Genomic DNA, 27,547 nt, shown 5'->3' on the forward strand with positions numbered 1-27,547 from the left:
TTTTTCTTCCTTGCCTGAAAAGAGGTACTGCAGAAATATCATCTCCATTATTCCATCACAACACACAAAAAGAACAAAGGCCCCTAATACCAGGGCCAGCACACAAAGGTGATCCTAATGAAATAGACACCACAGCGGAAATTATAGGACAATGCCGAGAGAAGAACATACAGGAAATCATGGAATTCTGCTGCAATTTTGACAAGCAAATGAGCATTGTCACCCCACTTATTGTGAATGCCTTAATTATGTTAATAACCTAATTCCTCTCAGTTGGATAATGGTTTCCAGTTGGCAAGCTCGTGGGTCATATTAAACTGTTAATTTGAAATATAGAAGATGCGTCACTATATATTTCGCTCTCGAAATGTTGCTTGAACTCATGAGAAGTTGCATCCAGAAATTATTCTTCGTGCAACGCAAATATGCAATGTATTTTCAGCCATACATCAAGGGGGCACTATTGTGCAGTGACATTAGTTTAACATCACGTCCTAATTAGACACAATGTTATAAAAGCTCTCGTTCATGTGGGACTTGTACATTTTGTATGATTTTGTTGATCTCTTTGTTTTAAATTCTGCAATAAAGTTAAAGTTAAACTATCAACATGTCGATCCAATGTTTTCCTGACCAAACACTGGGCGGTGCCTTGATTTTTCTAATTGGCCGTTTTTAATTCCGTTCTCCATAAGAAGCAAGTAAAAACTACCTGAACAACTTTTGGAGTGGTGGTGGCATAGTGGGCTAAAGCGCTGAACTGGTAAGCAGAAGGTTGTTGGTTCGACCCCCACAGCCACCACCATTGTGTCCTTGAGCAAGGCACTTAACTCCAGGTTGCTGCGGGGGGATTGTCCCTGTAATAAGGGCTCTGTAAGATAACAGAGTTGAGTTGTTATGTTACATAACATAACAACTCAAAGTAATTAATGATATCTATGTAACTAATCTCGGAACATTGCTTTATGCCATTTACCCACTTCTTAAACTTTGACGAGCGAGCCATTGTCAAACGACGGTTATTGCAACTCTGAAATTTCGGCACTGTGGAGCCACATGCTTTTCTTATTTTGCCATTTTGACAAATGTAATATGCTAAACATCACATAAACATGCCAATGCAAAAAGCTGAACAAAATAGAGCTGTTTATCCATGACGTCAATTTGTAGGCAATCCTGCTAATTCATCATGGGTTTCCTCAGGATTTTCCTATGGGTTTTTAGAATAGGGATTTTCGATTTACAAGTAAAGTAAGATCTGTGGTTAAAATCACTTGAAGAGACTATCATGTTTTGTTTTAGAACAGAAAGCACATAAAGTTGTTAAGTTCACATCTATTCTATAGTTATAGTGCCATTCAGTGGTTTAGATCTGAAAATGCACAACTGTCTTAGCAACCGCTGCAGATGAAAGGCCATTTTGGATGCGTACCATCTGTACATTCAGTTTAATGGCACAGATATTTTAAGGTAACACTATTGGCCCCTTAAGTAGTAGAGGTAGAGGTTTTATATTGTCAAAGCGCCACGACAATGCGTCATGTATGAAATCGCTCGCTTGCAATACATTAGCCAAGTATTTGTGTCTGCGATATGCGCTGGTGATTTTTCTGGCCATACAGTGATGGCACCATTGTAATATCATGTTTAGAGTGGAAAGATCTAGTTAACCCTAGTAAGCTCCACTCATCGCTTGTCCATCCCTATAATTCCATCACCTGAGTGGTCGTGGCCTTCAGACACCAAGCTTTTTCCTTCAGCAGAACTAACTCAGTGAGTGGGCAATTAGGGAGTGACTAGCTGTGACTAGCAGCATGCCATGCTCCACATCTGATGGGGAAAGTGGCAGAGAGAGGGGTCGTCACAGGAAAACGGTTACACAGCAGGGCTGACACCAAGCTTCAACAGGGGGTGGTTAGGAGGAGAGATTGAACATGTGGCCAATGATGTCAGAGAGGATATGAACTGGGAAAAACAACCTTAAGATTGTCTTGTACTTTGCCACATATATTACTACTGACACAAACATTTGTTTTAATACCTTTTACACAAAGGTCTTGTTCATATTATGAGCCTCCCTAAGCTTTTCATTTATAATAACTCTTAATTTCTGCACCACCTCAAATGCACACTATCACAACAAAGTGGAGACAGTCTGTTCTTCTGCCTCAAGCAAATGGTGTCAGCTAACACATTCTGTTTTTTCTCTTCCCAGCAAAGTCATAACAGGACACATGCCTTTCATTTCTCTCTCCTTCGATGTTATTTGAGTCAGCCAACTCTGTAGAAAAGACTAGCTAAGACTAGCATGAATATCCAGCATCCAAAGCACAATATGGTGACCAGTAATGCTCGTCGTTTCAACAGAGCTGGCATTGCCTGCATGACCTTGTTAGGATAACCAATGCTCAGGTGAACCCTACCACTTCAGCAAAACAGCAGACCACATACAGTATTTGCATGTTGGACCGGTGGTTTACAATGGCTGGCAAAGCTGGTTGTTGTTTGCTGAGGAGAACTAGACTATGTAAAATAGGTCCTTGTCCATATCTGATTAGCTGCTAATCACAATGTAAAGCTTCTAAAAAGCTTTCTCTCCAGCCTTTTCGAGTTTGATAGTGGTCATTTTTGAGGCTTGTGCTTTGTTAAACACTAGAGGTAGCTTGTTTGGGTAGTGTTTGCTGAGGCCTGCTGACAGTAGCACAGGTGGTTTGAATTAGCATCTCATCCCAGCCCAGGGGTAATGTGATGCGTGACTGCTGATTGGTAAGAGCATAGTGCAGGGTTGGATAATTGAAACTGCATGCTTCCATCTTCCCATTTAGTTCCCCAGAGAAACAGAGCATAATGCTCCCCACGTATGGTGGACAATGGCAGCATTGGGCTCCTTGCCAAGCTCATATTCATCTTGAAGAAAAAGAGAACATGAAAAAAGGTGTAGCACTCTCTTTGATGAAAGCAAGGCTTGCCAATTACCAACTTCTTTGCTTTGCATTGATCCAGTCAGTTCCCAGTGGATAAAATCAAGTTCTGCCCTATATTTTTTTCCTTTTTGATTATCCTGTTTTATTCAGAAATATATTTTAAGGATGTAAAATGCATATGTAAAATGCAAAAATGAAAATATGTCACTTTAAAGAAGAAAAATGGGTTACAAACACCATTTTGTGTTGTCTTTAATGGCAATAAAGGAAATATGTTACGTTACTGCAATAAAATAGTTTGAAAACACTCTTCCGTGATGACTTAAACAGCAATTAAGGAAACATAACTAACCAAAATTCAAGCTTGTCTCCCAGCCTGGCCAAGGTAATATTTAGCTGGTCTAGCTGGTCTCCCACCTGATTTGCTGGTATTAGCTGGCTTAAACTGGTCTGGTTTATCTCCTAGCCAGGCCGAGCTGGTCTTTGTATGGTCTAGCTAATCTCCCAGTCTGATTTGCTGGTGTTAGTTGGTTTAAACTAATCTAGCTTGTCTCCCAGTCTTGCCAACCTGGTCTTTTGCTGGTCTACCTGCCTGATATGCTGGGTTTAGCTGATTTAAATAGGCCTAGCATGTCTCTCAGCATGGCTTAGAAGGTCTTTAACTGGTCTTCCAACCTGTCCAATTTGATGCTTAGCTGGTGTAGCTGGTATCCCATCCTGATTTGCTGGTGGTAGCTGGTTTAAACTGATCTAGCTTGTCTCCCAGCCTGTCCGAGCTGGTCTTCATTAGGTCTAGCAATTCTCCCAGCCTGATTTGCTGGTGTTAGCTGCTTTTTCCTGGTCTAGCTTGTCTCCCAGCTTGGCCATGCTGGTCTTTAGCTGGTCTGGCTGTTGCCCTAGTCTGGTCAAGCTGGTCTTTTGCTGTCTAGTTGTTACCTCAGCCTGATTTGCTGGTGTTAGGTGGTTTAAGGAGGTCTAAGTGGTTTTCCAGCCTGGTTGAGCTGGACTATCCAGTCTCCCAGCCTGATTTGCAGGGGTTAGCTGGTGTAGTTAGTTAGCCAACTTGTTTTCAGCCTGACAAGTCCTAAAACACTGCTTAAACCAGTAAACTAGACCAACAATCTAGATTTAGCTGTTTTCATTTCCTGCAGGGGTTATGAACTCATTACAGACATGCTACATTACTGCAGCATGTCTTAATCATGATAAAATCAGGTTTTATAAAAAGAGGATACCGCGTGAGCCATGGCCTTTCAGATTAGCGGTGGTGCTTATACAAAGATTCAAGTTTGAATTTGGTTTGCGTCATTAGTCAGTGCTTTCTACTACATAATTTTATGTTCTCTCTTTTCTGTTTGAAAAAAATAAGGCCAGAAATAAATTTCACAAAAAGGAATAAGGACTAGCATTTCTGAGGCCATAGAAAGCTGTGCCACCCGATTAACTAATTAATTGGATTTGCAATCCTTACATGTAAAATCCAGCTCAAAATGCCAGACCAAATATTTTATTTGGCATATGTTCAAGTATATAATTAAAAGTTTTATATGATATAACTGTTAGCATACTCGAAACACCAGCTAACACTCTACACTAGACTAGCTGTGTAGAATGTACTGTAGAATGTGAAAGAGTATAAAAAGATGTACAGCTGATACATTTCAATAGCCATTATGACGTTTGTCCTGCTTTTGCTGTTTTTACTTAAATATGGTATGAACTCCATTGAAGTTGCACTCATAAATGTTCGACTATTACTCCCATAGAGAAAAATATAAAACCCAACACATGGTTTACAGTTATAATTAAGTTTTTTCCTCATTTTAATCCAGAACCTAAACCTTAAACCTAACCATGATATTAATTTAAAAATAAAATATTTACAACACAATTATGAAAACAGCTGTGTTTGGAACGAGACAAAGGAGGTACATTACAGGTTAATGACATACAGTACATCAGTCATACATCAGAAGCTAGCAATGTGAGGTTAAATTGCTTAGCACATGCTTGATTTACACTGATTGAGATGGGGTTACCCATTGCAAGCTTGTAGAAGAAGATCTATTGCGTGTGTCCTGAGTTGGGAGCTAAGGCTGCACGTCTTTGACATGTGTAACTTTTCCTGAGTAGCTCTCCGACATCCTCCCACACTTACCTTTTAGCTCATATTTTGCCAAGAGGAAGCCATTATAGCAAATAAAACAAGCTTGTTGGCCAAGTGCCCATTCTGCTGAGCGAAATGTATTGAGCCTCCACTGTGTTTTCCCTGCAGTTGGCCGTTGATCTCTACCGTTTCCAGGCATAAATCTAGATGAAAGAAGCAAGAGAATGCAACAGATTTTTTTACTCCGGGTTTGTGGAGCTACAGTCTCTTGGAACTCATGGGATCACTCACTCTTTTTCTTGTTAGTCACTGTCTATGTAGTCTTGCTTGGCCAAACCTTTGACTATATGACAAAATGCTGCTTGTTTTGGCCAAGAACTGCCCAGTTAGACGGGAGTTGACCAGAACAACGCTGTACAGAATGTAGACAGGCTTCGTTCACCTAGAGTGCTTTAGTTTGTAAAAGAGTTAGAAGTTCGGATTCGACGGATGTATAAATTAGGCTTTAACCGTTGATATGCACCCCCTTTTTGAGCACAAACCATGAAAATGACCTACTTGAACTTAAATGGTTGTATTTACTGGACCCTTTGGAGTATGGACGCAGATGTAGTATCTTTTGAAAGAAGACACTTTGGGCTTTATTTACCAAGTTTAAGAATTAATATATGTTGTTATTTTTTAAAGTTAGTAATGGAAATATTTAGTGCTGAACACGTTTATCTAAAAAAAACAATAATAAAAGTACCAAGACAACCCAGAAATACAATGTTCTCAAAGCTACAAGTCTAAAGGAGTTATGTTTCAAATTTGAAGATGATCAAGTAAAAAATGAGGTTCCTGCAAGCTTTTTTTCTCAGTAAAATCGCTGCCGGTGTACAGAGTAAAATTACGAATTCAAGACGACACAAAATCTGACGGCACTGCTTGGCTATTATGAATAAAATTACGCCGCATTTTTAAAAATAGACTTTTTTTTAGGAGACATTTTTTTATGAGAGATAATATACAGTTTTAAAACATGAATGCTGCTCAGATTGCATATTTTGTTGAAGAACGATAACAAAGGGTAATTATTTCAGGTGAGATCTCATGTAAACAATGGAGAATATATCAATATTTCTCAGATTTATAAATTTTATGGACCCTTGTCATGGACAATTGACCCAAGTGTGCCAAACTGGATTCATCTGGCAATCGAGTTTTCATAACAAAGGTATGAAGTCCCGTTTTGATATTTCATGTTTTCATTTGTAATCCTGGCACAAATAACTAAATTGCATTTTCTGGTTCATTGCTATCGTGAAACAGAGATCGGATATCAATGTTAGACCTTTGAAAAGATGTATAATTTGTTAACATTAATGACATTTATATACTGTAAATTATATATTAAATGTAAGCAGAGTGACGTCACCACCGCATGCAGGGGAATTGTGTATCAACAGGTTAAGGCCCGTTCACACAAAGAACGCTTACTATAAATATAACTATAACCATAAAGTTGTAAAAATTGTTCTATCTTTTATATCTAGTCCACGCTCATTGCACCAAATAGCAGAGTCCATGCCACAACTATAACGAGAACGTCACAGAGGAACGACATCATTTGGATCACTTTCAGAGCGATTTTCTTCCAGCCAATAAATGATAAAAACATTTCTATCGGGAAGACACGCAGGCTTGAGTGAAGTTTGAGATGCCATTTATTTGATAGATGTAAAACGGGAGGTAATGTCTCTCTCTTTAGAGTAGGCCCCGTCCGGCAGTCCGAGGGAGTTGTTCCTGGAACCGTCATGTCCTGCCGGAGATAGGAGGCAGGGGCGAGGAGCCTACCCCCCTGCGGGACAGGGCTCAACTGGTGGTGGTGGGGAGGTGGAGGTTGCAGTGTTAGCACACCGAAACAGCAATGTGATAGATTGTGAGCGGACTTATAAAGCAATGGCTTACGTGCGATTGGCTAGGAGTTACCCAGCTAATGATGTGATTATGTACACCTGCTGGTCTTCCCGCTAGAACTACGCTCCACTTCCATTGACAGCCAGTCAAATTCAATCCAACATTTAAGAGCCATAGCCGCAACGTGCACTCATCATAACATTAAAAATAACTGTATTTACAGAGATGAGATAATGAAAGCTAATGCAAGCTGGAACCAAAAATGACCTCAGGTGTCCAAAGCTGATGTCAATAACATTGTCTTGCCTCCTTTGAAGTTGTATCCATCTGTTTTTCTTTTGATTTCATTGCAAAATTTATAGCAGTTAATCTACATCCATTTTCTTGACTGTGAACATAACTGCAGTGTGTGCTGAGAATAAGCAGATTGTTATCGTCAGTTGGGGTGAAAGCTAGTTGAGATATCATTACAGTTATCGTTATAGATATCATTCTTGGTGTGGACAGGCCTTTAGTCATCTACTTTCTGTCCTCACACAAGACGTACAGATATATAGAATGTTTCTTTATCAATACATAGAGCAAGAGGAAAGTATGTTACATTTTTAAAATGCTGTCACAGTTGCATGTGCCCATTTCCACTTAATCAGCACATCTCACGAGAAAGATATTCTCAGACTCGATTTTATCTCCTCGGCTTAAGAGGATGGGTATCCTCTGTCGGGCCCATCTCAAGAGGGTCTCCGCATGAGCGGGGAAATGACACCATGACAAACCAGAAAGCAATTTGTTTCGCATAGAAGAGTTGCATCCGTACCCAGTCCACTTTGAAGATTGAACGCCAGGCCCTATCAGGCTATCTCTCCCAAAAGCAGTCAGACTGACGTTGGGAAGCAGAAGGGTGCTGGGAAATTGGGGGCAATACCTAACCACTTAGAATGGATTGAAAAGTGCCTCTGTGGAGCAAAGCACTATTATAAAAAAAGAATCCCTTTTTTCAGCAGCTGATGTGCAAGGAAAAAGCCAGGACTGTAGGAATGATCTGCAAATAATTTGCTGCATAAGTATTACGTACACAACGTGACAATCCTCCATTGGTCCTAACCGATGGAGGATTGATTTTACCAATATGGTGGCCGAAATAGTTAATTTTTGAGCTGGAATGAAAACAGACCTTTTCTATGTGGATTGTTCACTAATTTTGCACCAGTATGACTATGCAAAGGTACTCAGAGGGCTGCTTTCAAATAATTGTATCATTGAATATTTGACATGATTATTAGATATTGTCAACAAATTCTAGAAATGAACACTGAGAAAATAAAGAATAAATAAAAATACAATAAATAGCTTAGAAAACATCAAAACTATATATTTAGTATCAGTCAGATGCTGACTATTATAATAAAGAATACATTCAAATAAAATCAATTACTAAATAAACATCAGTACAGTTTAGTATCTGTAATTTGCTGACCATTAAAATAAAGAATAAATACAAATAAAATAAATAGCTAAATAAACTTATATGTTGCTTCTCAAGTAAATATCTTGTTTTAAGGATATTTAGACAATTTTAAATAGAAAACAAGACACAAACACTTGATAACAATATGATTTTTTGCAGTGAATTTATTTACTGAATTAAAATAAAAAAAATATTTTTTTCCCATTTAATTTTTAAAAGCTGGTTTTGTCCTCTATTGTTAGTAAGCACGTTTAATACGACCTTTTCAGTTGGAGCACACATTGAATAATCAGTTAAGAGCTAATGATTAATCGTTGCATTAATCGGCGAATAGTAGAATAATCGTTCGAATAATCATTAGTTGCAGCCCTAAAACACACTGACATTTTAGTTCTGCTAAGGCGTTCACTTGGCAATATTTCTCCTGTTCGCATATATCCCTGAAATTCTTGACCTAGGAAATCTCAACTAGTCGAAGAACGATGCTTATTGGTTAAAACTAATTGTGGGTTTGGATGCGACATTCTGTATTAATTTATATTTAAATTAGGGCTGACTGTTTTAATTAGGGCTGTCGGTTCAACGCGTGCAATTAATTTGACAAAAAAAAGAAATGCAAGCTTGTAGTACCACGTGTTTACTCCAGAGGGCAGTAAGTGAAATTTCAGCTGTGTGGCAACGCACAGTTTACACAGTGAAGAAAAACACCCTTGAGCAGCAGAATTGAATTATATTTATATGAGGGGCTTTCTCAGCAAATATTTGTATATGCGATTAAATGTGATTAATCATGATTAATTAATCGGGACACCATGTAATTAATTCGATTAAAAATTGTAATCGATTGACAGTCCTAGTTTTAATCTAATTTAATTCTAGCGAATGAAAAGTGTTCTCTGCATGTGCAATCATTTTGTACGTTTTTGTGACATGTCTTTTAAGGGTGGGGTTGATGAGAGTTTCCGTGTTTGGTTTCCTAACGTCATCATTTTCCTGTTTGGGTACTAGAGAACATTTTCAAAAGTCTGTTTCCGGAGAAGGAAAACGCCATTTTTAGTATAGTTGAAAACTTATAAAAATCATTGTGTTTGCCACTATTTTGCTAACATAGGCCTACATCCTCATATCTCAAATTTTGGAGAAATGTGACCCCTTCACATAGATTGTATCCACTCCACCCAAAAACATGGAAGACATTTACCATTTCAGCTTGTAATCTGTAAATTAGAGACTGTGAATAAGTAGAACGGAGCCACTCTGACAGCCTCTCTTTGGTGGCATTAATTGTGTAAGACAGCGGTTGGCTGGCTTTGTGTAACCTTTCAACACTACTGCAAACATCTTAATTACCAGAGTGTGTAATTTTCCTTTTTAGTGGCTTTTTTTTCCTTTTCCCTTAGACTTGTCCTGAGCCATAGGCTACATGTATATGAAGAGCAGATGTTTGTCTAATAAAGGGCTCAACTCAAACACTAGTTTCTCTAATTCTCTCTCCCACTCTATTATATCTGTACATTTTTTCTATTCTTAGCAATAACACAGCACGGCAGAATTAATTAGGCTTGGCACAAAATGCTCTGTTCCAATATATCACTTCATTATCTCTCATTGCACCGTAAAAACAGCCTCTCATTTCCTGTACGAGAAAGGCAAGGCCACATTTGAACCATCTTTCACTTGCTATGGTCATGTGTTCCTCGTTGTGACAAGAGTCTAAAGCTGTGGCTTTGTTGCCCGAAGGGTACAACTTCCTGTTTAAAAACAGTTCAGCTGAAACTAACCTAAGCTGGTTTGCTGGTCTTATCCTGTCTCGCAGCCTGGTCAGGCTGGTCTACTTGCTGATCTTTGGGGTTTTGGCCACTTTTCAGCTGGTCAGGCTGTGGGAAATGCTTGCTGACCATCTAAACAAGCTAGCAGCAGCTTGGACAAGCTGGGAGATCATCTTATACCAGCTTAGACCAGCATCTTGCGTCCCTGATAAAAAAAAACTTAAACCAGCGTGTGATTACTTGTTGGTCTTAGCTGGTCTTTAGATGGGCTAGCTGGTCTCCCAGCTTGATTTCTGGTCTTGGCTGGAACGCTAGATACAGGCTAGGAGACCACTTAAATTAGTTAAGACCAGCATTATTCTTCCCTGCTGCTGCTGCTGCTGCTGCTGCAAAAAAAAAAAACTGCCAAAGATGAGTCTCTGGGCTTAGATGGTTTCACAGCCTGGTCAGTCTTTTTGCCACTTTCAGAGGTATTTGTGGCCACTTGTAATCTGGTCAGGATGTGAGATCAGCTTGCCGACCAGCTAAACCAGCTGAGCACAAGCTTGGCAACATAGGAGACCATCTTAAATCAGCTAAGACTAGCTTTTACCTTTCATGTGGAAATAAAATACTTGAGCCTAAACTAGTTTGCTGGTCTTAAGTGGTCTTGCAGCCTGGGCAGGCTGGTCTGATTTTAGGCACTTGTAAGTTGGCCAGGATGTTTAGGCTAGTTTAAGCTGTATTTTTCAGCAGGATTAGTGGTTTGAAAGCCCTCTGGCTGTGGTTTTATATAGTCACAGATGAGAATATGGGTTGGTTGAGTGGATTCATCATAGTGCTGTGTTTTTTGTATTTCTTTTATTTTTTTAGCTCAAGCTGATGATGGACGCCAACCTCTCCAAAAAGAGGCCATTTATAACACTTGTGACCAGTCACCGTGACAACTAGGGCTTTTTGTGTGATGATAGTGTGTACATAAATTTAACAAGCCGGGTGCCGCCACTACCCACCTCAACTCCTATAAACTGAGGCCCAACATATGAACACCACAATAGATCACACTTCTTTCAGATCATCATGGGGATGGGGATGATTTATAGATGCTCAAAAAATGGGCCAGGAAGTATTTGTGTCTGGCTCTCCCACTCAAAGGACCAGGGGCTTAAGAGCTTTGTCATTTATGGATGGCTGGACAAACATATTTAGCTGAAAAGCTTTGTGAGATGAAGGCCAGACTCAAGACATTCAGTTTCATGCCGAAACTGTGGGGCTCTACCATGGGAGTGTCAGAGGTTTTAAAGATGGCTTTGAGATGAGTCCAGTCAGATGCTTGTTTATGTTGTTGTAGCTGTTGTCTCAGTCCGATATGGATCTCTTAGCGGTTGTGAAGAATTAACATTGTGGTGGCTAATTCTTCTACCAAACAGTAAGTACCTTTGAGTCAAAGCAAACAGCCTTAGTTGCTTTTTTCGAAATTGTAGCTTAGCTCTGCAAACTACTGCAAACTATAATTTTTAGTAGCTTCTCGAAAACTGACCTGAACACCCCAGTCTTGCAAGTTTTTGCCATCTACACCAGAAAGCGAGGAAAAACAAGGCCCAGTAGGCAGAAATGAGGAAGATTGGATAGTGTTGGATAGAGACTGGTAGGGTGTCTTGGGAGCAGGAAGTCAAGTGTGCTCACCGAAGCATGCTAACACAGCCTGTTGAAATGTGCTTGTTGGAGGCATACTACTGTGCCTGCTGACAGCCTAATGCTGCCAAGCCAAGCCAACCCTCAAGATTAATCAGAGTGACTCAGGAGCCTTCATACAACATTTATGTAATACTCAAGCTTTCCAAGTCTTCTCCTCTGCATCTCGCCCACCTCACCACGGGGGGACCCAGACGTCTCGCCCACCTCTTAGCTCCCTGTCTCTCCCCTTCGATAATTTGAATGCCTCACGCCTGCTGTGTTGGACAACCTTAGCAAGAAAAACTGATAGAGAAATATGTTCACAGGAAAGTCAGTTGCACAATAAAGTTTGCACTTGGTTGCACCAAGCAACAGGTATGGAGGCTTATTGTCATTTTATCAATGAATCATGGCTATGACATGGGCCAGTAGTGTCAAAACTTTGAAACTCATTATCTTTTGGGTAAGCAGTGAGAATTATACCATAATTGCTCTTTTTTGGTAACATGGGACCTGCTGGAGAACATAATTGATAAGTAGAGACTAATATGTGAGGTATAGGTCCTAAACATTCATACATATTAAAAAAACCATAAATGCATACATAAATAATTTAAACTTGAAAGCATAAAAATGTACAGAGTTTAACTTTTTTTTTGCCCACTCTTATTAGAATGAAATGCATGTATATGCAGATTTATTTGCGATTTATCAACACACATACATCAGGTGTGCATGGTTATAATGTAAATACAAACCTATAGGGGGACGTGTATGTTTTTTCAGCTTGAATGCATACAGAGAGAATGTTTTTTGCTTGTTCTAATTGGGTTGAAATGGATACTAATGTTTTGATTTTACATAACGCAGTGCTTTTTTCCATTTACATAAAGCAAACATTGGTAAGTAAAAAACTCTCATGGAACTCTTTGCCTTCATCAACATTGTGGTTTACGGTCTGTTTATTTGAGCAGTTTCATCTGAATCAGATCTAGCAATATATCACCATCATCTTTCTTATGTATACCGAAGATGTCAAACCGTTTTTATTCAAATGAAAATGAAACTAACAATGTACCCAGATAAATTACATTACAGTGTGTTTTAAGTTGTGATTAGTTTCCCTTAGGCTAGAATTGTGGTTTAGATGGCAAATGGCTGAGAGGAAAACCAAATGTTTGCTCTTGCATGAGTCCATAATTGAAAAACATAACAAACCAAAAGGGCACTGTAATCAGTCGGAGGTCAAGAGCCTGGTGGAGGGGAACGGCTTCTGGTCGCTACAAGGCTGCGAATTATGCCGTTGTCATACAGAGGAAAAATGGCAAAAACAGCTACCCTCCTTCAGCTTTTTCCAGCCAGGACTCAAGAGTCTAAAAGAAACAATTATCATAACTGCATACAAACAAATATCATAAATGCATCATAAATGCACGTCTCATGCTCTTAAATAGAATTCTCCAGATTTCTCTTGGTTAGGCTAGCTAAAGTTTTCTGTTTGTGTTAGGGTCCAGGCCGTCCAAAATGACCATGTACTCTGCCGAAATAATTTTTGCAAGAAACATCAAATTCACAAATATTTAATTGTATCGTAGAACAAAAGTACATGTTTTTTTGTGTATGTGTAAAGCTGGTAGATGCGTGAAATTAGCAAGTGGCTAAAGTTTAACTTTAGTGCATTTAAGTTATTGTCCCAAAGTAAAAGCTCTTCCAAAAATATATATTTTTTATCATTATTTACTCCTCTTTTTTTCATTGCAGACCTGTATGCTGATAATTTTTGTGCCATACACACACACACACACACACACACACACACACACACACACAATAATAATTATAATAATAAAATCTTCACAGATCTTTTCCATAGAATTACAGTACATAGTGACCATAAAACAAGTCACAAATTACTCCATATGACTCGTGCACTGTATTAAAGTTCTTCTAAAGCTGTATGATAACTTTGTGTGAAAAAAAATACAGAAATTTAAGTACTGAGCGCATTTACATGCACATTTGTGAATCGGAATACAAGTGCTGGATGTTGTTGTGTTTGCCCGCAAGTACAATTCATTTCAAAGACGTGTTTCCTTCCCATTAATTTGCGGCATATGGTCTTTTTTCTTTATTCTTTCTTTATTTTCTTTATCTATATAATGTATTCTTTATTCATTTTATCCTTTGCCATTTTACCATGTGCTTCTGGTTTTTCCTCTCTTCTATTATTTAATCGTGTGCATTATACCACATGCATCTGTTTCTCTCATTTTGTTTCAATTTTTTTTTCCACTTGTCTACATCTCGCATCTCGACTGTGTGCATTAATTTTTCTCCACTGTGTTTTATATCTCAAACATCTGCTGATTAGTAACCACATTGATCTCAAACCCTCGCAGCTCAAGAACAACCATAACAACAACAACAAACAATTGCGGTATGTCTTTGCATCCTCTCATGTTATTGCTTCCTGCATTACATGCCACATGTTTACTATAGCTTCTTCCATCAGCAGTTAGGGATTTACATGTGGTAAATGTAAGGAATTAGTCAGGCTGATGGAGAAGGTAAATGAGTTAGAGAAAGGCATCCGAAAGCTAGTGGAGTTCAGAGAGAAATTGAAGACGGTAGGTACTGTTTTGGATGCGGGTAGTACAGCAACCAACACACACTTTGGTTCCGGCTGAAGAGCCCCCGCAGCAGGGAGATTGGGTGTTGTCTCGTGGCAAACTTACTCAGCGAAGTGACATCACTCTCCCGTTCCTGTTAGGGTTTTCAATGCCCCCACATTGAACCTGGTTTTCTCCATTAACCAACATCTTTGAACGAGCCTTCATCTTGCTCACAGGGGTTCTAAATACAATTATTTTGTAATTATTTAATTTCTATACACATTTTACAACCATATTAAATCAATCTACACAATGATCATTATAAGACGTTATAAATATTACAGTTACAGTTTTAGTTTTAGTTTTTATTTAAGCATGATTTCCTGTAAAGGTGCTTCAAAATGATGTGTGTTGTGAAAAAGCGCTATACAAATTAAAATGACTTGACTTGACATTCTTACACGATAATGCTGAATAAGACGGCAACGTTTGTGGTCATTTAAACTCCTTTGTAGGGCTTTATAAGGTCATAAACAGTTTAAAGGGGTCATGACATGAGAAACCAAATTTGCCTTGATCTTTTGGTATATAAGAGGTCTTTGTATCATTAAAACGTCCTGCAAGTTTAATATTTTAAGACGTCCTCCCCATTCTAAACGAATCATTTATTTAATCAAGCTCAAAATACAGCTCGTTCTGGATTCATGGTTAGAAGTGACGTGTCGGTTAGAAGTGACGTAACAGCGTTTGCATATGACCGCCTCCAGCACAAGATAACTACGCTTTAAGCGCAAGACAACTACGCTCATTTCAGTATCGCCGTGCGCCTCACAAGTGTTCAGTCGATGGACAGCGAGCTCTGACAGAGACTACTTGTGCACAGGAAAATTACGATGCCACACAGATGTGCTGTTCCTGGCTGTGGTCAAACAAAACCTCTGAATAAGCTGCCGAAAGATCCAGACGTCAGGGAAAAATGGATGCAGTTTATTTTTTGCGGACGTTCCAGTCACGGCAGTGTTAACTTAAGCGTTTGTTCTGTACATTTTAAGGATGACTGTTTTGAGAACAAATCTCAATATGATGCTGGCTTTGCCAGAAAACTGTTGCTCAAAGATAAGTCCGTGCCGACTATTCTGGGAACAACGACGACGCAAACTGTAAGTAATCTATTTTAAACTTTAAACTACTTTTTAAAGCGCAATTTCATTCATTATGAATAATCACAGTGTTTTTACTTAGTTTACTTGCATATTGTTCTGGCTGGGAGCGTCAATAATTGATACATAGGCACTGACGTTAGCCAATCATAACAGTGGGCGTTAACACTGAAGTCTTAAATGGAAAACGCCCCCAAAACAGACTGTTTGAATCAGAGGATGAGAAACAGGGTGGGAAAAGGTCATAAATCACTAGATTTTAAAAGTTTTTCTTAAAAAAAAATATATTAATACTATAATTGCACCTAAGGGAACATAATAATACAATAAAAAAAACCATGTCATGACCCCTTTAAGCATAAACCAATCGGCATGTGCAGATTTTTTGCCCATTTCCCCATTTTCAAGTTGCACATGAACACTTTAAATGGCGTTTTTACTGTATTTTACCAATGTGTTCAAGTGGCATGTCTGTCATGTTAACGTTTTGACGTCAAAAGCAGATAATAACCCAACAATTTCACATCTCATTTCCTTGCATTGTTGGATTTAAAAACAAATATGATATTTGGTAGTTGTCAGAGTGTTGGTGTGGATGTAAACAAGCGTATTATTCGCTGAAAATCTTCCCTCCCATCATAGCTGTCAAAACTAATTTGCATTCACATCCACTAACTGAGCAATTTATTAGGAACACTATATTAATACTGTGTAGGGCCTCATTTTACTCTCTAAACACCCATACTTCTTCATGTCTTGAAATCCACAAGATGTTGGAAGCATTCCTTTGCGATTCTGGTCCATGTTGAGATGATCGCATCACGCATTTCTGCAGATTTGACAACTACACATTTATGCTGTGAATCTCCCGTTCTACCACATCCCAAAGGTGTTCTATTGGATTCCGATTCGGTAACTGGGAAGGCCACTGAAGAACAGTGAACTCCTTGTCATGTTCATGAAACTTCTTTGAGATGACATTTGCTTTGTGACATGATGCATTATCATGCTGGAAATACCCATTAGAAGATGGGTACATTTTGGCCATGAAGGGATGCACATGGTCAGCAACAAAACTCATATAGGCTGTGACATTAAAGCGATTATTGATTGGTATTAACAGGCCAAGAAAACATTCCCCACAGCATTACATCACCACCACCAGCCTGGACTGTTGACACAAGGCCGGTTGGTTCCATAGATTCATTCTGTTGGCATCAAATTTTGACCCTACCATCTGTGGCCTCAGCAGAAATCATGATTCATAAGAACAGGCTATGTTTTACCAATCTTAACTGTCCAGTTCTGGTGAGCCTGTGCCCACTGTATCCTCAGATCTCTATTTTTGGTTGACAGAAGTGTGGTCTTTTGCTTTCATAGCCCATCCGCCTCAAGGTTCGAAGTGTTGTGCGTTCTGAGATGCTATTCTTCTCACTACAACAGAGGGGTTATTTGAGTTAATGTAGACTTTCTGTCAACTACAAGTCTGGCCATTCTCCATTGACCTCTCTCATCAACATGGCATTTCCATCTGTAGAACTGCCGCCCACTGGATGTTTTTTTGATCTGGGTAAACTCGAGACTGTTGTGCGTGAAAACACAAAGCAGCAACAGAAATACTCAAACAAGCCCACCTGGCACCAACAATCATGCTTTGGTCAAAATCAATGAGATAGTTTTTTTTTACACCATTCTGATGGATGAAGTGAACATTAACTGAAGCTTCTGACTTGTATCTGCATGATTTTATACTTTGCACTGCTGCCACACGATTGGCTGATTAGATAACCACATGGATAATTGAGTGTACAGGTGTTCCTAATTATGTGCTCAGTGAGTGTAAATTCTAAATTTCCTGCTTCAAGACAATCTTTTTGCCAGGAAATATTTCTCTAAAAATATAGATGGGAGAACTTGTGAATGCATGCTTTGTCTGCACTTTATGTAGCACACAACATACTCTCATAGATAATCTAGTCAGTTTGTGCTGTAAGTCTGAACATAAAGAGAGTATGAGAAGAAAACAAGGAGAACAAGGACTTTTATTTATCTGTTTGAACGCTTGTTTTTTTTATTTGTTCTTGAATTTTAGAAATGTTGATGTTTTATGTGACCCTGTTGTCGATGCTCTCCTTTGAGGTTTAGTTAAACTGTGCAGTCATGGGTAATGGAGTGGACTTGCGTGCCGAACTGGTTCAGTTAAAGACCAAAAGGTTCCAATAGCCGAAGGGATAACAACTAGAAAAGTGCTGTTGACAAAAGCTGAAAGCTGTTTTCTGTTTAAGTTTTTCACAAGCGAAGAAAGAGTCCAAGGTCATTCACCCCCGAGTGAATGTGTTGACTTACCCAGCCGTTGGGTATTTCATTGCAGGTTTGTCAAAAAGCTCAGTTAGGGCCCAACATAGCCTATATAAAGACCCTGAGGTGATCTGTCTGTCTCTCTCTTTTTTCCCCTATAGGTCATTTTCCCTCTGGCTTATCATTTTTCACAGGGCTCAGCAGTTCACCAACCCATCTGAAATGGCATTACTTTTCAGAAAATAATTTTGAATTATTTAACAATGTGTTTCTGTCAGCACACTATGACTGTCAGTCCTCCTTCCTATTTTATTACCATTTTTATATACTGTACCAGAGTACATAAAGGAATAGTTTACCCCAAAATGAAAACTGTAATGTTGTTTCAAATCCATATGTTGTTGTTATAATTGACATTGAGACATTTTTAAGAATGTTAACGCAGTTGTATGGCCAAATGGGCAGTGGTGGCTCAGCGGTTAAGGCTCTGGGTTACTGATCAGAAGGTCAGGGGTTCAAGCCCCAACACCACCAAGACACCACTGTTGGGCCCTTGAGCAAGGCCCTTAAACCTATGCTCCAGGGGCGCTGTATCATGGCTGACCCTGCACTCTGACCCCAGCTTAGCTTGGATATGTGAAAAATAAATAATTTCACCATGTATATGCAGAAATGTATGTATAATGTGGTACTGCACAACAGAGCGTCACAAATGAAAACATTTACCTGTATGTAATGTAATATAATATAATTAAGGCTGTGAATCTTTTAATTAATCGCACAATTTTCTGTGATTAATCATTATAAATTATGGTAGATGATACATTGCAACAAACATAAAAAAAATAATATATATATCACATAGGAGTGAGCGTTTTCACACGACGCAAAGAGATATGGCACCTGGTTCACCGCTTGCGGGTGAAGTCTCCATTCTCCTTACAGTAAATCCGCTCCTGTGTTTATTACGCCCGGGACATGTGACTCACGTAATGAAAAGCATGCCCTGCTCTGCCCATTGTACAAAGGTGCCTCGGTTTGTTCCTCACAGGCAGCAGATGCCCTAACCCCACCCCAAAACCTAATCCTAAGCATAAAGTATATGACGCCTGTATGGCTTAGTAGCCTGCCAGGAACAACTTTCTCCCATCACGTGAAGTTTCAGGAAGTAAAAAAAAAAAAACGATACTGCATTAAATGTGTTCATTTTTTAAATACGTTCAATGAGATCATTCGCCCCAGGTTCACACTTAAGCCTCGCTCTGCACCATCCTTGCTCCGCCCCGCCTGGCCTGCCACACTCCCCCATTGTCCGATTCAGGCTGGGGCCCTTGAAATCCAAGAGGGTTTGACCTTTAATAAAAGCTATAACACATTCAATATAACTATGTAACACCGTTGTTGTTTTTATGTTTTTTTGTAAAGATTTCATCTTGATCAGCTTTTATTAGGCCTAATTCAAACTTAGTTTGTATTAAATCAATGTAGAAATTAGACTTCCATTATCCTCCGTGTTCAATTTAGATACAGCACTAAAAAGCTGTGCACACTGGATTCTGGACAGACTTGTTATCAGTAGTCTATGATCTGATCCGTTATTTGATTTTTCTGTTGGCCTTGTCCCGAATTATCTCAGCGTGGCTCAATATTATGAATTATCTAAATCGCTCCCTCAAGGTCAACGCTAGTGGTGCTAATAGCTAATGTGGGAAAAGCTCTCAGTCAGATCAAAGCATTAATACCTTCCCTGCCAAATAATTAATAATTGAGTGTGGCTTACCTGGAAATGTAAAACACACACCTACTTTTGCTTAGAATTATTTTCCCTGTCTCTTCACGACTAAGCTAGCTTGGTCTGAACAGGTTAGCGTACATACAGGTCTTTTTCGCATGATCTGAGGGGCTGAGTGGAATACTGTCAAATTGGAGAGGCAGATTTTAGACCTATTTTAGCCCCTGAAAGACATATTACAGATACAGTACTCAGTGCAAATGAGTCTTTATCCCTGTCTGTCTGTCTCCCTCTCTTTCTGTTTCTGTCTCTGGATCCTCAGCAGTTGACCTTTATCCCTCACGGAGGCATAATTTGCCTAATACGGGACCGGGTGTGTAGGATCACGACCCGGCCCCGCCCTCCGCCCTGCCACAGGAACATTGCGTAGCCCATTCCAGATTAGGATTTGGCTACCACATCCAATATACAGTATTTTAAACACCTGCATTAATGAAAACAAACAGATCAGGTATTTATTGACATGGTGATAAAGGGAGGGTTAGCATTTCCTGAGAGAGAAATGGAGAGGGACAAATAATTGTTTATTGATCCATCCTCTGCATTTAGGGATGGACAGATTGCTGGTGTCTGTCAGTGTGTGGCGGGGGTGGGGAGAGGGGGTTGAGGAACAAATGTTCTGCAGATATTGTATGAAGGAGAGCAGAGAATCAATGAAGTCAATGTGCTGGGAGCGTCAAATTCCCAATGTGAGAGTGGGGGATGCGTTTGAGAGAGATTCAGACTTGGTTGAGGGCTGAGTCATAGTTTGCCCTAAACAGGCTCAGTGGGGATTGATTTGAATGTGAAAACATAACTTTTATATGGCCTGAAGTCACATAAATGTGGGGTAACCAAGACAATTCAACCTAATTTTACAGTAAGTCGGGTGCACACTGTACAATTTGTGTAGTCCTTCAAGATTGTCGCCCTTCAGAGTGTACAATAAAAATCCCAGTGAGATCTTTAGTAAAAGTCTTGGAACACAGTGCGACATTTTGTCAGACTGTGCGATATACATCTTAAAGGGACAGTTCACCCAAAAATGAAAATTATAATTTACTCACCCTCATGCCATCCTAGATGTGTATGCATAAAGGTAATCCATATGTCTATGTCTTCAGAAGTGATATGATAGGTGTGGGTGAGAACCAGTTCACTTTCACATTCCTCTTCTTGTGTTTTTGGTGATTCAGATTATTCATGCATACCGCCCCCTACTGGGCAAAGAGAAGAATTTCTTGAAAAAACGGATGTCATATGGATTACTTTTATGATGCCTTTATGAGATGTTTAGAGCGTCAAAATTTTGGCGCTCATTCGCTTGCATTGCATGGACCTACAGAGCCGAAATGTTTTAGAATTTTAAAATATAATTTCTGCAGAAGAAAGACTTTGGGCTTTCAATCAACAAAACCTACCTCCCTACCCCAAACCTTGAACCTAAACCTAACTTTTAGTGTCATGAAAAGCTTAGTTCGACATGAAAAACACAATTGCTGAAACAATCATCTAATTTTGTGGTATTTCTTTGACACTTTCATATGCTCATGTGTGGACTCTTCAGGTCTTGTACCACTGTTGTTTGCATCGCAAGTGCAATGCTCCATCAGGTGAACTACCAAGCAATTTTATCTAGCTTGAACACGCTTATGAATGTAGTTGGTTACAGGGCCAGATTGGCTAATCGGGAGCACCAGGAGAATTCCAGGTGGGCTGCTCAAAAATTTGGCCAGCAGGTCTGCATTTTGAGTAATAAATCTTCAATCATGTGTCGCATACAGTAACAGTTGGATCAGAATTGCATTCTATATTATAGCGGACGCAGACTCAATCGTATTTTATCACCTCACACTCAAACAAATGAGAATGGGCTGTGCAAGATGAAACATTGGCTGTTGCACCATCACACAGACATTCCACATGACCGTGAGGGAAGTATCATGTGTAATATGTGCTCAAGCCTGATATTTTTAAAGAGACGGTAACCATATTGCCAGTGTTCATAATGTTTACATTCCAAATATAAGAAAAGTTTACTATATTTTCACTGTTATTGTTGGAATTTTACATACTTTTTTTTTTTTAATGGCATGCTTTGAGTGGTGGTGTAGTGGTCTAAGCACCATAACTGGTAATCTGGTAATCAGAAGGATGCTGGTCCGAGCCCCACAGCCACCACCATTGTGTCCTTGAGCAAGGCACTTAACTCCAGGTTGCTCCAGGGGGATTGTCCCTGTAATAAGGGCTCTGTAAGTCGCTTTGGATAAATGCGTTTGCTAAATGCATAAATGTAAAATGTAAATGCATGCACAAATGTAAAGACAATAAATCAACCTTCAGTAAGTCAGTATGTGCATTTCTGCACATATTTTCACTAGATCTGTTTTAATGTTAATTAAATGCCCAAAATACGGGGCCTGTGTAGCTCAGCGTTTAAAGACGTTGACTACCACCCCTGAAGTCGCGAGCCCGAATCCATGGAGTGCTGAGTGACTCCAGCCAGGTCTTCTAAGCAACCAAATTGGCCCAGTTTCTAGGAAGGTAGAGTCACATGGGGTAACCTCCTTGTAGTTGCTATAATGCGGTTCTCGCTTTCGGTGGGCACGTGGTGAGTTGTGCGTGGATGCTGCGGAGAATAGCATGAAGCCTCCACATGCACTATTTCTCTGTGATGCATGGATTGATGGTCTCAGATGTGGAGGCAACTGAGATTTGTCCTCCGCCACCCAGATTGATGCGAGTCACTACACCACCACGAGGACTTAAAGCACATTGGGAATTGGGCATTCCAAATTGGGTAGAAAAGGGGAGAGAAAGAAACACATTGTGAGTCTTTACATCTTGAAGCATTTATGTACAGTCACTGTTTTAGTGCTATGATGATTAATTGTCTCTCTTAGGGGTCTCACAATTAATTGTCATACAAATTGTCATATTTATTAAGGTGCATGTGTGCACCTTAAATGTAAGGGATATATGATTTCATTTTAAAGGTGCTATATGAAAGAATGACAACAAGTGTTTGAAATGGGTACTGCAGTCCAAATTCAAAATATTTGAGAGTTGTCTGCCCCACCGCCCCAGACACTAAGCTCATGTGGATTGCCAGAATTAGCCAACTCAGTATCTGTTTCTGTTTCTCCATCTTCCAAAGGCATCTCCTATATTTATTCTTATTTTACTACGCCTCTGGTCATGGTAGATTTTAGACAGATGGCGAGGCTTTTTATGGTCAGGTGGAATCTGTTATCTCTGATCCAGTTTGTTTGCTGGCTTCCATGGCTGCAGCACGCAATGTTGTTTGCCTGCAAACTTGTTGAAATCTGGCAACCCGGCGGAGTCTAAATACTATTGGTGAGTGGGCAGTGTGCGGGATCACACAGGCCAAAACATAAACAGAAATTCTGGCCGAATGGAAACTTCAAAGTAGAATATACAGACTGTAGCATAGTTATCGGAGAAGCCAACTTAGCATGTTTCCTAATTCTCTAATGACATATCACGGCCATTTTATGATTTAGTACAGTAAACGTATTACATATAACACCTTTAAGGCTTTAAAAATTTATTTAAAACATCATTTTTCATGTCATATCAGAGTTTCTCATTTTGGTCAGTTTTAGTTTTGGCCAATTTTACCTTTACGCTGTTCTATTTGAAGTTCTTATATATATATATTTTTGTCATTTATATATATATATATATATATATATATATATATATATATATATATATATATATATATATATTTTTTTTTTTTATTTTTTATATATATATATATATATATATATATATATATATATATATATATATATATATATATATATATAAAATAATTGATGTCCGTGGTGCGCCTCAACTGAATGAAACACAAATGCGCCGTTTATAGCATTTACTATATATTTGCTAAAAATGCCCTTATTTAGGTGTTAAAGTGTGATTGGACTGTGAAGTGCATAATAATCGTGGTTAGATCAAATAACCAGATTTTTCAGATGATTATTTAATAATCAAGACAGGCCTAAGTAAAAACTATTTTCTAGTAACTGTGCATATTTTATATTTTTGTCATGTTCTTTGTTTTATCGTAATCTTGTTGACCCCCCCAAATAAATAAATAAAAATAAAAATGGGGGTTTGACTTGAATCCCACTGAGGCCCTGTTTGGTTATTTAATGCAAATGGTCAAATATGTCGCGTCAAAGTCATACACTGCAGTAAAAGTGTTTTGATCAGAAGTGTAATGAAGTATAGTGTGAGGAACAAGGCGGAAATTAAGTGTTTATGAATTAATATTCTGCCATTTTACTCATGATTTGTGTGAAAGGGATGTTAAGGAAACTGCCACAAATGTACACTGAAGCACATACAAATCATTTAGCAACAATGTAGGTATAGTGACATGTAATGAGATTTTCTCATTTGATGTAGTAATGAGATTCTCTTATCAAATTCTTCCAAGACAAAAATGATCTAAACCAGGTTTTCTACATTCATTTTCTACATTCATTTTACAACTCTGTACTCTTCCTGTCAACAACTGATTCATTTGTCTATTTTTGTTTCTGGCAAGTTGATATATCAATAAAACATAACTAAAGAAGTCAATTTAGTCCCCTAAGCTATTAAATAGCAACTTCTGAGCCATAAAGTTTTCCTCTGGGAAGACATTATTATGCAATATATGGTGAGAAATTATATTGAATATCTTTTGACTGAAATCTTTTCTTTTTTTTTCTTCTTTTTTTTTTAAATGACAGTGAAGCTAGTCATCACCACAGTCCTCTGGGTCTTTAAATCCGAGTCAGACTTCATTTGCCTTCATTTGATTGACCCTCTAACCACATGACAGGAGCTGTCTTGGCACATGGCACCTCTGTTCCACTGGCTCTCGCCCCTTTATCTCTTCCTTTTTGTTTTATCTGTTAGTTTCTCTGGTTGCATTCTGAATAACTTCTGTCCAGGCCTTTTTTGGAGAGCTGTGACAGCTCCCCTTTGGCCCAGAAGTGAGAGAACCTGATAGATAGGACTGTTTTTATTCTAAAAGGGCAGTTCTGGGTCTGTCTGTCATTGTTCCAAAAGTTGTGTGCCCTGAAAGGGACAGTTGGTATATTCTTTATCTTCCCATTTCTGATCCAATGTGGGGTTTGTATTCCCAGACATGGCTGGATTGGGTTGAAATGTGTGACCTGTGGTGTGCTAAGCTGGACAAGTTAGCATTGAAATCATATAGAGGTTGGTAATAATAATAATAATAATATTAATAATAATAATAATAATAAAAACTGTGTCTGATAATATTGTTTGACTGGTTTTGAAGTACTGCAGTTGCATTAGTAGTGTTACAAAGTACAGTTTACACTTTGTGGCTTGAGCTTAGTACTTTATTTGCATGCAAAGGCACTGTGCATTCAGAAAGTATTCAGACCCCTCCATTGTTGCAGCCTTATGCTAAAATTCTTTAAATTGTTTTTTTTTTCCTTTTTCTTCACATAAATATACACTCCATACACCATAATGACAAAGCAAAAAGTATATATTTTTGATAACTTTTTAAATGTATTAAAAAGAAAAAACTGAAATATCACACTGACATAAGTATTCAGACCCTTTACTCAGTACTTATTTGAAGCACCATTGGCAGCAATTACAGCCTCAATAATTTTTGTTTATAATGCGACAAGCTTTGCACACCTAGATTAGGGGATTTTCTGCCAGTCTTCTCTGGTGCACAGCCATTTTCAGGTCACTCAATAGATGTTTGATTAGGTTCAAGTTCGGGCTCTGGTTGGGCCACTCAAGGACATTCACAGAGTTGTCCCTAAGTCACATTTGCATTGTCTTGGCTGTGTGCTTAGGGTCATTGTCCTGTTGGAAGGTGAACCTTTGGCCCAGTCTGAGGTCTTGAGTGCTCTGGACCAGGTTTTCTTTAGGGATATCTTTGTGTTATACTGCGTTCAGCTTTCCTTCAACCCTGACCAGTCCCCTGTACCTGCAACTGAAAATCACCCCCACAGCTCCTTCACCATCGGGATTGCACAGATGAGCGATACAAACTTAATTTCATCAGACCAGAAAATCTTGTTTCTAACAATCTTAGAGTCCTTTAGGTGCTTTTTTGCGTGTCTTGCACTGAGGATTGGCTTCCGTCTGGCCACTCTGCCATAAAGCCCAGATACATGAAGTGTTGCAGTGATGGTTGTCTTTATGCAAGTTTCTCCCATCTCCACACATGATCTCTGGAGCTCAACCAGAGTGACCATCGGGTCCTTGGTCATCTCGCTTACCAAGGCCCTTCTCCCCCAATTGCTCAGTTTTGCCAGGCATTCAGCTCTAGGAAGAGTCCTTATTGTTCCACACTTCCATTTAATAATTATGGAGGCCATTGTGCTCTAGGGAACCATCAATGCAGCCAAATTTGTTTAGTAGCCTTCCCCTCGACAAAATCCTGTCTCTGAGTTCAGCAGGCAGTTCCTTTGACCTTATGGCTTGGTTTTTATGCAATTTCAGCTGAGACCTTATATAGACAGTTGTGTGCCTTTCCAAATCATGTTTAATAAATTAAATTTGCCACTGGTGGACTCCAATCAAAGTGCAGAAACATCTCAAAGATGATCCAGAGAAATGGGATGCACCTGAGCTAAATTTCAAGTGTCATAGCAAAGGGTCTGAATACTTATGTCTCTATGATTACTTATGTCTCTAATTTCTTTGTCATTATGGGGTATGAATTGTATATTAATGTGGAAAAAAATTATAATTTAAAGCATTTTAGCATAAGGCTGCAACAACAAAATGTGAGTAAATGAAGGGGGCATGAATACTTTATGAATACCTACTGTATAAATCACCACGAGCACAATTCTGCCATTATTTACTCACCCTTGTTTTAAACTTATGCTGTTATTATTGAATTTTTTTCTAAAGAACACAAGAGCAGAATTTTTTAAGAATTATTTTCCAACATAGTGACCACAACTGTGAAGTGCCAAAAAGGACAAAAAATGAAATCCCATAAAAATATTCCATATGACTCACTCTCTCTATTCCGAGATTTCTGATGCCATATAATAACCATAAGAAATGAACAAACTCGTTATTCCTGCTTCCATTCAGCGGCACTGGAACACCTCAAGATACAGCACAAACAGTGTAGTCTGATTTCCAAATGAATGACTCCAATGAGACAGTTCTTTTGAATCTATACCTCAAAACATTAAGCGCTTTCTAACAAGCAATGACTTTTATGAGCACATTCTTTTTAGTGAATCAAAAATTGACTGAACCATAAAATCATTCATTTTGTCATGTCCGAATTGAAATGAATAAAACAAACTCAGAGTAAATACTGGATTGTTGTTTATATGATCATTTAATGTGACAGGCCTACTTGTTGTATATAAAAACAAAATAAATATATTAAATTATCTCATCATATGGTAAAAGGCTGCTTAGTTCAGTATATACAATAAAAACTGAATTTCTCATATCCAAATATTTCTACATTAAAAGTACTATAAAAATCATTAAAGGAACCATTAAGGAACCAGAATTGTTAAGAAGAATCAGACATTTTTAATTCCTCAAAATTCCGATCTCTAAACATTAGAGATACATTTTTCAGTTTTGGGTTAAAAATGTTGGGTTAACTATAAGTAAGTGTCTACCAAGATAGTGACTGTAAATGTACTGCAATGCTGGTGGCATTTCTTTGTATCCACCTTGATTCTGCCTTTACTAGCACAGTTTTCTCAAGGTTCTTCATTTGGTACCAGTTTGACAGAATGTTGAATGTGACACCTAACTGGGTGGTGGACAAGTTTTTATTGGCACCTGAGCTAAAGTGGCCCTTGCTTTGAATCGCTAGTGAGTGTTAGTAG

General features: G+C 38.7%; 1 protein-coding gene across 1 annotated transcript in view; it reads left to right on the forward strand.

Moving 5' to 3' along the window:
* LOC127645599 (ephrin type-B receptor 1-B-like) overlaps positions 1–27,547 on the forward strand; it is a 323,036-nt gene that overhangs the window by 30,725 nt on the left and 264,764 nt on the right. The gene's annotated exons all lie outside the window — the stretch shown is intronic.

The sequence above is a fragment of the Xyrauchen texanus genome, chromosome 6, assembly GCF_025860055.1.
Source record: "Xyrauchen texanus isolate HMW12.3.18 chromosome 6, RBS_HiC_50CHRs, whole genome shotgun sequence".
Classification (NCBI taxonomy): Eukaryota; Metazoa; Chordata; class Actinopteri; order Cypriniformes; family Catostomidae; genus Xyrauchen; species Xyrauchen texanus.